This window comes from Protopterus annectens, chromosome 2.part1 (genome assembly GCF_019279795.1).
Source record: "Protopterus annectens isolate FY-2018-M chromosome 2.part1, PAN1.0, whole genome shotgun sequence".
NCBI classification, from domain to species: domain Eukaryota; kingdom Metazoa; phylum Chordata; order Ceratodontiformes; family Protopteridae; genus Protopterus; species Protopterus annectens.
The window spans coordinates 1670311710-1670324513 of record NC_056729.1 but is presented as its reverse complement, the minus strand read 5'-3'; the positions used below and the strand labels follow the sequence as shown (position 1 = coordinate 1670324513).

Below are 12804 nucleotides of genomic sequence, written 5' to 3'. Positions count from 1 at the left end.
ATCGCACTATAAGTATACAGTGGATATATTACCATCCCTTTGAGACATTTATGACAGAATGTAACATGCTCAAAAACTCTTTTGAGCTACAGTTTTTGTGTATCACACTCATCTGTAAGACTATTAAACATTGTAGTTTTGTAGCAGAATTATTGTTAAGCATATGTATGTTAGAGAATAAGCATTAACCTTATGACATACGTGGATATCAGGTGTTGTAAATCCAAATATATTTTTATTTATGTATTTATTTCCTGTGAGTGTCATCTGCTCCCCAACCAGGCAAAGCAACTACTCATCCTCAGTTTTAAAAAAATTGCATTGTCTGCACTAAAAATACCCACCCCCAAAAAATAACCCCAAACTGTGTCATATCTTTTTAACATAAACCTGACCTCAGTTTTAAAAAAAAGTTAGCTAGAACTAGTGACAAAATAAAATAAAAATAGATCTGCAACCGGAAAATCATTAAATGACATTACTGGCTAATAGACCTGATCCTAAATACCTAAACTAAATAAGATTAAATGACCTAGAAGGTATAACTACTTTTGTAACACCCTGGGCAATACTCTCATTTAGTGCCCCCAAACTGACATCCGAAAAATACAGATTTCACAGTTAATGGTTAAAAAAAAAACAAGAGTTTGTATAGTTGTATGTAAGATTGCATTGTATTGTATGCATTTATTAGTGCATTTTGCATATCTGTCTACCAATAGATATTTTTTCTTCAACGTACTGTGACTGGATCTTTTTAAATTTTACCCTGTCTACATTGAATCCTAGCATTATGTTCATGAATATTGCTATGTACTTATTCTAAATATAATGTTTTTGTTAATACTGCTGTGTATTTTCTTCTCTTTGAGCTTGGGTCAGGGATTAAAATGGTCAGTAGACCAGACCACTTACTTCATGAACAAACAGTAAATAAAAAAAAAAATTCAGAAACATGATTTGCACTGTATGGACAGTAAGAAGACTTAACAGAAAAGGCAAACTGCTTATTCAAAGGCAGCTATTCGGGATATGTTACTGTGTATAAAACAGGCAGCAGGGTTGGGAGGGTGGCTTAATGGTTAAGGTGTTTGCCTTACAAACACAAGGTGCAGGGTTTGAGTCTCACAAGGGATAATTGGCTAGGCTTAAAATGGCTCACAAGGGCAGTTAGCTTAGTACTAAACTATGAACCTATGAACCTATAATATCACTTTATCGAAGATTCATTGCCTCGAACCACTGTTCATCGAACCAAATGCAGCAAACGTTCACTTTACCGAATGTTCACTTCCACGAGTGCCTTACCCAGGGAAAGGAACACGTTGGCCATCATCAGAAATTTTCCCTTTTTCCCTCTGTAGTGCGATCTTGGAGTTGGTATGTATAGTTGGGGTGTGGGAGTGCAGCCTCCCACCTGGTCGGGTTTGAAATACTGTGCTGTGTGTGATGGTCAGAGTGCTGGACAACTCATTCCTTTCCTGGGTAAGTCATTTGTTGAAGTGAATGTTCACTGTATTTGGTTCAATGAAAATTACGCGGTAGTGAACATTCGATAAAGTGATACAGGGCCGGTGGGTAATATATATGCAGATGAGCTATGCAGCATGAATAACAATGCTAATGCAGTTCAGTCCGCTGGTTGTCTACTGATGTAGAGGTTCACAAACAAAAGACAGTCCAGTGTGGTCCTGTGAAAGCACTGCAATTGATACTGCAGCAGTGAGGTCCTGTGAAAGCACTGCAGTTGATACTGCAGCAGTGAGGTCCTGTGAAAGCACTGCAATTGATACTGCAGTATTACAGTGGAATCTTTTGTTTTTTTAATGCTGTGCCCATTCCAACCCCATGGAACCTTAGTCTGTTTACCCCTGGCTTCTGTGCTAGCTCATCCCTGATCCCAGAGTTGGTCCTTCTGGACTGTACCCCATGTATATCTCTTCACTTCTGGACCCTCTGACTCCACTGGTGGGTGGGGGAGGGAGTCATCTTTAATAGTAACTCACTACTAGGCCCAGAGAGTGAGGGGTCTATTCGGTAGTAGTGAGTGTGGAGCCTGGGAGCAATCATTTATGTGGTGGCTACTCATTAACCCTAGCTGTGGGAGTGATGTTAGATCATGTTTGTCACCTTCTACAATAACCTGAGAAAGCCTACGAGACTGCTAGTCGCCTTCAGAGGTCAGACAGGCATCAGGTTTCTCCACACCCTTTCCCCTAGGATGGCTGTCAGCTGCTTCATACTGTCTTTCCAGGCCATCCATGCTAGCAGCCATAATCTGCTCACAAACTTAGGTCGCCAGCAGTTCAGATGAATGTCCTGCTCTTCACCATTGACCCTACCTACAGTGGAAGGTTTCTATGTGTATGTTACCTCCTTCAATAGATACAAGTACCTGCGTGTGGTGTGTGTATACATTCCCACATCCACACACAACATACACACAGACGTAAAGTACATTAAGTTGCTATCACATGACATGTACTGCTGTTTTCATGCCTTATAAACATGCCCTTTTATGCAAAAGGGAACATGGAAAACAGAAGTGGTTAATAAGAGGTTAAAATATGAGTGAGAAGTAAATTCAGTCCTTCCAAATGTTCACATACCAGCTTATAGCCTGACATTTTATTTTAGGCACATTATTGTTAAAAAGTCAAAACAGCTGTTCTCAACTTAAATGAAAAAGCCAGATCTGAACGCTCACAACTACAACCCACAAAACCTCTCAATTGTCCAGATTTTCACAGAATATCCAGAATTTTTGCCACAATTTGTTGGTCTCTTTCTCATAAAATTGTGGGTTTCTGGCAAATCCTGAGGACTGAAGTCAGAAAATCATGGCAAACAATTGAGATTCAGACTTCATATCCTTCAGAAAATTCATGCTAATGCAAAACCTGTTATTCAGTCAACTTTCTAGATTTGTAAGAGCAATATTTAAAAAGTGTCCCTATTTGTGGACCTTTGTCCTCCCCATTATTTGTGGCTTTGTCCAGATTTTTTGCTGTAAGAAGTTGAGAGGTATGCACCCCCACTTTTGTGAAAATGTCAGTTTCCTTCATAGCAGCACCTCTCACTGGTACATTTAACCTCTCAATAACCACATAGATTTTCCCACAGCCTTTAAGCACTCATACATCATTCCCCTCCCCCAAAAAAGCAAACCCTAGGGAATACAAAGATTGCAGACCTATAACAAGTGTGTGCCCTACAAAAAAATCTTTGAAAAAAACTCATGTACAAACAGCTCTGAGATCACATAAACAAATATGCACATCTTTGTGATAAACAACATGGTTTCAGAAATTCTTCCTGTACCATTATACACAGCCACTGACACAATGACAGCATTATACACAGCCACTGACACCATTTATAACAATATGAATGATTCAGAATTATACAACTGTCCATTAATATCCAAAAACAAGCACGCTGATTGGCCAGTCTAACCAGTGTGCCCATTGTAAATCCGAGAGTATACTAATGGAAAAAGATCCGGTCGCCCGGACTTTTCCCATTAGTATATCTCATATTTTTTTTACTTTTCTTTCTTTTTTTGCATCAAATAAGAAAACAGAAGACCTCAAACGAACGAGGGAGATGGTGCAGATCAAAATAAGAGAATAATCAGGTACGCTCTGCAAAATTAAAGAAACTTACCTGATTATCCTTTTATTTTTTCTGTTCCAGCTCTCCTGAACGTAAAAAGTCCCCCGATTTCTTTTTTTATTTTCAATTAAAAAAACAAAAAGCAACAGAAATCTTCTTTTCTCCGTTGCTACCTCTGCACAGCACTGATGTACTGCGTAAGTGTGGGAATACAAGTCCCATATGCATGCGCAGTACGTCAGAAAAAGCCCTAGGATACCAGAAAAACGTGGAAGGGCAGCACGGAGGCATTATACAAAGACATTATTTAAGAAAAGTATTTTTTTTCCTTAAATAAAGTCGTTGTATAATAGCAATAACCAACTCCGTGGTTGTGGTGGGTCCATATTACGTTATAGAATCACTAAATGCCGAACGGCTAAATACTCAAAACGGCCAGTCATCAAATTGTTTGTTGCGGGGGGCTGTGCCCTCCACACCCCCCGCTAATTATATATTCCAACTCCGAGGTCACACTACAATGGGGAAAGGGCAAATATTCCATTCCCTACTGTACCGCAACCCCACAAAACACAGTTCGATGAATGGCTGTTGGTGTAGACTTTAATTTTCATTTTCTAGTAATTGCGTTTTGGCAACCATCAGAATTTAACTTAAAGACCTTAGTATATCTAGGCAATTCAGATCCTGTAGCCTAGCTCAGAAGAGTCTTTTCCTTACTTGCAGCCATTTGCTCAACCATTATTTCTTATAGAGTACTCTGTAGGGAATTTTTTAAATCTGCCAACTCATTACACTCCCAAGACGTGCTCCCAGTTACCTCTTTCTTTTCCATCACACCCTAACATATGGTATCTACCTGAGGAAAAATTATTTGAAGTCTGCTTGGGAAAATACTTCCAAGTAAAGAGCCCAAACCTTCTCGACTTGGCTGCATATTTGGGGGCCTTACATATGTCTTCCCATTCCTTTCTTGTAAGTTGCTTTTCCAGTTTCTAACCTCCTCTGGTTCTTGTAGTTATCTTGCAATATTTTATATGTCCTAGTAATTATCCCTTTTTAACAGCTGCTTCTGTTCTAGATTCAACTAAAAACTGTACCAGAGCGGCCCTTTCACTTAAAACTCCCCTCTCTCTTTCTCTTTGCCAGTCTCTGGCCTGCAATCCATTTCTCTTCCTGGCCTCATCCCACTATATTACCTTTCCTGCCCGAGTTATTTGCTCTCAATATCTTGTTTCCCTTACCAGGATCTCTTGTTATCTTCCTTTTTATAGGCTGCCTATGCTTGGTGGCAACACTTTCTGCTTTCTGTTGCCCGAGTTGTTGCACTACAAGTTTTTCTGCTCTGGTATTGTTATCAAAAAGCAGTTGTTTAACAGCAATCTTTCTAAACATACATATATTTTCAAGGAAATCCTTTATTTTCTGCTTAGCACTCTGCAATTGCGCCTCATCTTGTTCTTTCTCTGAGATTCCCCCAGTTCTGCAATTTTAGTCCCTCTAAATATTTTTGTTGCTTCTTAACCACATCACTCTTTTATTTCCACCACATTTGTAAACTGGACTTTAATTTTATCCCAGTCCCTGGCTATATTTCAGAATAAATTTCTGTCATCTGTAGTAACTCCCAAATAAATGTCCACTACCTATTCATTAAATTCTTCCCTTTTCAACAGATAGGTAGGAAAGCACCAGTGTCTAATTTTTATTTCATTACCCTGCATTTTTATTTTAGTTATTATTGGTGTGTGATCTGAAATAGTTACTGGATGAGTATCAACACTTTCAATTAACTGCACAGGTTACTGTGAAAGGTAAGTTCTGTCTAGCCTAGCCCAGTTTTTGTATCTTGGAGAATAATATGTAAATTCACTCCAAACTCCTAGTAATGAATTCACATCTTCCATGCCAAATATTTGATAAATTTCTTCAAAAGTCTACCCTCCTTTGTTGCATTTTCCCTTCTGGGACCCCCAACACATCTTCTCTGCTGCAAATTAAATTCCAGTCCCCACCTGTAAGTAGTATTCCTTGCTGAAAGCGGATTATTTCTCCCAGAATTTTCATAAACTCCATTATAGCAGTTCATAGGTTCATAGATTAGTACTAAGCTAACTGCCATTGCAAGCCATTTTAAGCCTAGCCAATTATCCCTTGCGAGACTCAAACCCTGCACTTTGTGCTTGCAAGGCAAACACCTTAACCATTAGGCCACCCTCCGAACCAGTAGGTAGAATGTAAATGCATGGCAGTGTAATCCTCCTCCCTTGCCAGTATTTATTTATTATTTACTTATTTATATTTGTTAACCGGGTACTGTCCAACTGGGTCAGAAACCCATTTTCAGTGGAGACCCGGGGAGAATAGCTCCAGAACAGTACAAAAATTAGTTAAAGTTACAGTACAGGTAAGAAGGTAAACCATATATCTAAAGTATGTTAAAAAATAAGATACACAATCACAGGAATATTAGAAGGAATAGCAAACTATACATGTTGTTGTTGTTGTTTGTCTTTCGGCTTTTCCCAGTTAGGGGTCGCCAAAGCGAAACTCCGGTCCGCTAATGATTGGCAGTTGTTTTTTTTTTTTTTTTTATGGTGTCGAGTTGCCAGCCCGACACCCAACCTTCAACGAAGGCACACCCATTCAACGCATGTCTTTCGAACACCCACTCGACCGCAGGGAGGACATGCAGACTCCACACAGAAGGCACTCCCAACCCAAGCCGAGAATCGAACGGGAGAACCTCTTGCTGTGAGGCAATAACACCACCGCGGAAGTGGAATAGCAAACTATACATAGTAAGTAAAAATAAGTTAAGAACCAATTTAAAAAAGGTAGTTAACGTGTATGTTATCCAAATGAGCAGGTATGCAAGAAATGAAAATGAGCAGAAAAAAAGGGTATGCCATAGACTAGAAGAGAAGTAAAATAGAATGGAGAAAAAACTAAAAAGGAGAAATACAGGTGCAAAGTCAGTTAGGAGTTAATCTTTCAGGGTAGTTTTAAATGTGGACAGGTTTGGAATATGTAAGATGTGCTGAGGAAGATTGTTCCAGTCCTTGGCAATTTTATAGGACTAGAGGGAGTTGCCATGGTAGTTGTGAGACAGGGATACTTTTAGCATTATTTTATTGGATGACCTTAGGAGCCTGCAGTTAGTGTTAGGCTGTAACAGGTTTGAAAGAGCTGGACAATCTGTGGGGTTGTAAATGATTTTATGGGCAATTGAAAGTCGCTTTAACACTAACAGGTTGGGAAGCTCCAGCCAGTTGAGTTGTCGAAGAACTGAACAGTGGTGCATTTTTTTGGGGTTGATTGGCAGCAAACTTAACTATTTTGTTTATAGCAGGATTCTAGTTTATTTAGGTCAGCATTGGATAGATTTGTAAAGATCTGAGAGCAGTAGAGGAGGGTGGATAGCAAGTGAGATTTAGCTGTGGCAAATCTAGCTTGTTGTGTAAGGTAAGGCTTAACCATGTAGAAAGCACCAAGTTTGGAGTGAACTTTTTGGATTGTAAGGCATATGTGTTTATCAAATTTTAGAGTATCATCTATTGTAACTCCAAGCAGCTTGGTCTGATTGATGTGTTGTGGTAAGTTTGGATGTTTTGTTGGAGAAGAATATGAGCTCGGTCTTATTTGGGTTGAGAATGAGTTGATGATTGGTGAGGTAATTTTAAATGTCCTGGAAAGATTTTTGGATTTTATTTTGCAATTCTTGTAAGGAGTGGGCTGAGCAGATAAGAGAGGAATCATCAGCATACTGGATGATGGCGGCATGTTGGGTGGCTATATTGAGGTTATTGGTAAATATGACAAAGAGAAGGGGCCCAAGTATGGAGCCTTAGGGTACTCCTGTGGTGACTGGTAATAGAGGAGAAAGGGTGTTTGCCCATTTAGTAGCTTGTTGATGGTTAGATAGATAACTATGGAACCATGTTAGGGTTGAGGTAGTGAGATGATAAGTGGCAAATTTATTAAGAAGAAGCAGGTAGGAAACAGTGTCAAAAGCTTTTGATATGTTTAGGAAAATAGCTGAGACTAGCTGTCCTTCATTTTTGAGGCAGTGAATGGTATCTGTAAAGGTAATGAGAGCTGTGTTTGTACTGTGTTTAGGCCTGAAACCATGCTGAGAGCTGGACAGTAGGCACAAGTCTTGCATTTATTTTAATCCAAATACAAATTTTAAGAGATTTTAAATACAGCAGCCCTTTAGTGCTAGATATCAACCATTGTTTTCTTTTTTATCCTCTTCTATCACTATTGGAGCTCCTCTTGTAATTAATACAACTCCTCATTTCTTTTGTCCCAGATATTCTGCTAAATAACCATCCTGAAAACCTTCCTTTATCAAATTCACATGTTCAATTCTTTCCAAATGTGTCTGCTGTAGCATTGTTATTTACACTCTACATTTGTAATTATAGTTTACTGTTGTTGTTGTTGTCGCCACAGCGGAACTCCGGTCCGCTAATGATTGGCAGTAGATTTTGATGAACGCCGAGGTGCCAGCACAACGTTCAACCTTCAACGAAGGCATGCCCAATTATGCATATCTTTTGAACGCCCACCCAACCACGGGGAGGACATGCAGACTCCACACAGAAGGCACTCCCCGCACTCCAGTGGAGAATCGAACGGGAGAACCTCTTGCTGTGAGGCAACAACACTACCGCTGCACCACCATGAATATTTTAATTATAGTTTTAATTGTAGTTCACTACTCTTTCTTTTTTGTATGTGTCTTTGAGACCATTAACATTTAAAGATAATATTGAAAGGCACCTTATATTAAAAAGTTCTTATTCCCACCTTTTATTTGTAACAGTTTTTTTGTTAAGTATCTAGTTCCAGCTTTTGTGTTACATGCACATACTAATTTTTGGCAGGTTGACCTTTTTATACAGTTTTATTTTATTTATTTATTTATTTTACATTTGTTGACCGGTTTAGTCCGACTGGATACATGTCCATTTTCAGCGGATGCCCGGGGAAAAAAAGCTCCAAACAAAACATACAGAAAAATCATATAATCGGTACATATTGCACACAGTTTGCAGACTCTGGTCAATCAAGCACGTTATACAATCTGTCTTATTAAAGTTACGTAAGTATATAGACTAACAATTATGGCACAGATTTTATGTAGCATAAAGTACTGCTTAGCACACTATTATAGAGGGGGACCTAGTCAGGATTAGAACAAGGACATAGCCAGTGTGTTTTAAAATATTGTTTGAGACTTTTTTTGAATTTAGATAGTGATGATTCTAGAGTGAGGTCAGCAGGAAGAGAGTTCCAAGTTTTGCCAACAGAGATGGCAAACAGGGAGTCCCCAGCTGAGTTGTTGGTTTTGAATGTTTGAACTAGCAGACTGTTAGATGAGCAAAGTGGCCTAAGGTTTTTAAATAGGGGCTGATGATGTTTTTAATTGCAGTCATATTTTCAGGTTGGTTGAGTACTTTATATGCCACTATGAGCTGGTTGTATTGAAGTAGGCTAGGCAATTCTAGCCACCATAGAAGATTTAGGTTATGACAGTGGTGTGTCCTGTATGCCGTGCCAGTGGCAAATCTAACAGTGTGGTTATAACATCTAGAGAGTTTGCTAAGATCAGATTTGTTCAGCTTGGTGAATAAAGGGGAGGCATAAAGAAGGGTAGAGAGTAGATGGGAGCTATTAATAGCAGTTCTAGCAAGTGGAGTAAAGAAAGGTTTAATCTTATAAAGGGAGCCAAGTTTTTTATTAATAGTTTTGATAGTTTGGTTGACATGCATATCAAATTTAAGGTTATTGTCTACTATAGCACCTAAGAGTTTAGTCTGGGCATCCAAGGAAATAATGATGCCATTATTAGATTTTATGGTAAAGAATAGTGGGGAGAAACTACGAGTGGGGGAGAAAAGTAGCAGCTTTGTTTTGTTAGGATTTAAGATCAGAAGATGTTTAGAGAGACAATTTTCAACTGTGTTGAAAGTATTCTGGGATAATGTCATTAGATTTGTCGGGGAAGTGGCTGAACAAATTAAAGTGGAGTCATCCACATATTGAATGCAAGTTGCATTTGGGATGACAGTGTGGAGGTCATTAATAAAGATAGGGAAAAGAAGGGGTCCTAGTATAGAGCCCTGGTGAACTCCTAGGGTGACAGGTAGAAGGGTGGATAGTTTGTCCTGCCATAAGACAGCCTGCTGTCTACCACACAGGTAAGATTGAAGCCATTGGAGATCATGGTTATCTAAGGAGAAGGCCTTCAGAGTATGGATGAGTAGCTGGTGGTTAACCATATCAAAGGCCTTGGAGAGATCGAGAAAGTGGGCTGAGGATAGTTTGTTGTTATTTTGGTTATGGTTAATGATGTTAGAGAATGGGAGGAGGGCAGAGGTGGTACTGTGGTATGGCCTAAAGCCATGTTGAGAGTTAGCCAACAGATTATTCTGAGTGAGATAGTGCAGAAGTTGTTTATGGATGCACTTCTCCATAATTTTAGCCAGTGGGTACAGAATAGAAATGGGTCTGAATTTAGACAGTTCAATGGAGCTACCTCATTTATGGAGGGATATAACATGGAATATTTTCCAGATGGAGGGGATGGTAGCTTCAGATATAGTTCTATTGATTAAGATGGAAATGGGATATGCTATGGCATCTGCAGCTTTTTGCAGATATTCTGCAGGGAGGAGATCCGCAGATAGGGTGGTAGGTTTTAATTTCTTAATTAGGGCTCGGATAAGTGATGTAGAAACAGGTTGAAAGCTAAAGGAAAATTGGGTACTGGGTGTAGCAGCATTTGAGTTAGAGCAACTGGGAGTTAGTTGGCTAGCTAGGGAGTGGATAGTCTCTGTGAAGAAACTATTAAAGGTATTTGTAATGTCCTCTGGAGATTTATGGTTAGAAGCTGAGGGGTAGGAGTGGAGGATTGTCTTGGGTGAAGAAGTTTGTTTATTCATGCCCCAAACTTTTGGGGTTTGTTTTGATGCTTCTGTTGGAGATGGCAGTAGTAGTTTCTTTTATCTACCATAATGGATTTTTTTGTTTCTTGTCATATCCATTTGAGCGTATGTCATATCTTACAAAACTTTTTTTTTTATTGAAAGCCCTAAAAAAAAAAAACAAATACGCGGCCAGTACACCCCAAAAACCTATTGACTTAGTATTAACAAACAAAACTGTGTACATCTTCAGATGTTGAAGTTTTACCTTCCTAATGGGAACAGTTGTGCCAAACTGACAGCCACACTCATAGACTTGGGTTGACCTAAAAGGAAGGTTAAACATGACAAGACACATGGTACAGCCTGTGCTTCTACTAAGTGCTGTCTGGTTTTGTCTTATGTTTATTACTTTCCCAGAATGAGAAGACACCTGATTGCTTTCAGAAAGCATGGTTTCCTAGCCATTGAAAGAACGCCATTAAAAGAAAGAAGTATGCTGTTTTTATTGCTCTCAAGATTATCAGATTGTCTCAGTGGAGACATGGGAACCAGATACAGGGCTGCTTCTACAATTATTTATTTATTTGTGAGAGGAGAACTTTATTATATTCAATGTTTTTTTTTATTTATTTGCTTTCTCTTAAAATCTGTTACTAGATAAAGCCATGATCCTCAATCCAGTCATTCCCGTATGCAAGAATGAAAAAAGCACATCATTTTTTTGTATCATACTCTTTTGAACAGTCTTTGCTTCTTTTTCTTTACATTGCAGTGCTTACATTTCTTAAAACTGAACAAGGAGAAAGAAAAGAAGGGAAAAACAGGGGTATATGTTTACTTTAGTATCCCCACTACACTTGAAAATAACTGAGAAAACGTTACTTTATAGCATGCAGACGTCATGAACTATAAAAATGTTACTGTTAAGAACAAACATTTGTTTTACTTACAGTTAACTCTTTCCTTCCGCTTCCCCTTCTTCTAAGTGTTTCTCCAAACATTAATGACATGAAGTAGGGCATATGCTTTAGAGTCCCCTACAAGTTTAACAAAGTAAAAAAAGTCCAATATTTCCAGGTTGTCTTGATCTGTCATGTTTCACAAATATAATTAATGCTGTATAATCCCACATTTATTTGTCAATTTCCAATTTTATTCCTGTTTATCTCCATCTCCCAATTTACAGGTTCATTTTGATTCAGTGACAACACTTACCCCAAATGCAAAAATTGAAATGTTTTGCTGAAAGCTCTTTTATTGAAATTTGAAGCAATTTTTTTTCAGGGGTGCCCTCAAGCATATGTATACAACTCCAAGGTCGCACAACAGTGGAGAAAAGGAAATTCTCCACAATCAACGAAAGTACTTTCAGACGGGCATTTTTGCTTCCGTAGTAGTCACCTAAACTGTCATTGACACACTGACAAACTCCCATCAGGACTTCCCAACTCAGGATTAGCAGTCCCGTGGCTAGAGGATAAAACCTGTGAGCTGTAGCGCCTGTGGTACAGGGTTTGATTCTCTCAGTCTGCTATATAACATTGCTCAAATCATTTAACCAGACATTGCTCCCTGGTCACCCCTGAAAAGGGACTGTGTTTCAGTGTGTCTACCTAATTAACAGATGGGTATTATTGTTATCATCATCATCATCATTATTATGATCCTCCCCTTCCATGAAGTCAAGCTGCTAAGCAACTAATCAAACTGGAGTTGCCTAGATCATATTCAGGGCTTTATCCCTCTATGCCAATGACATGGCTGGACTGTGTGTTTGCAAGGTGCCTTTTTCTTCATCACATTCATTAAAGAGTCAACATGATTTTGCTAGTTTATTCTAAACATCTTTATTACCCAGAATGCTACAATGATGCCATTATTGATTTAAGACTGTGTCAGCACAAGATATCCAGGAGTTCCTTCGTGGCCTGAAAGAGTTTCCTTGTAGCGTGATGAGATAATGCTCAGATTAATAGCCTGATTTCCCTTACCTTATTTAAGAGTAACCTTGACAAATGGATGGGAAATCGGAAATTCACCCTGAGTCTGGCCCCCATGTCTCTGATAGACAAGGGTAGATAGTAATGCCCAAATTAACATAACCCAATAACCTCTAGAAACTTCCTAACTAACATATCCCCCTCCTAATAAATGCTCATGATTTCATGGCTAGGCTTATAAAGGCCTTCATGGTTGTTAACCTAGTATATAACCATGAACCTATAAAATTGAGGTGCCTTATATGGTCTTT

The 12804-nt window shown here is 38.8% G+C and overlaps 1 protein-coding gene across 3 annotated transcripts in view; it reads left to right on the top strand.

Annotated features, from left to right (window-relative positions):
- Positions 1–12804, top strand: part of SAMD11 (sterile alpha motif domain containing 11) — a 1263018-nt gene that overhangs the window by 650509 nt on the left and 599705 nt on the right. The gene's annotated exons all lie outside the window — the stretch shown is intronic.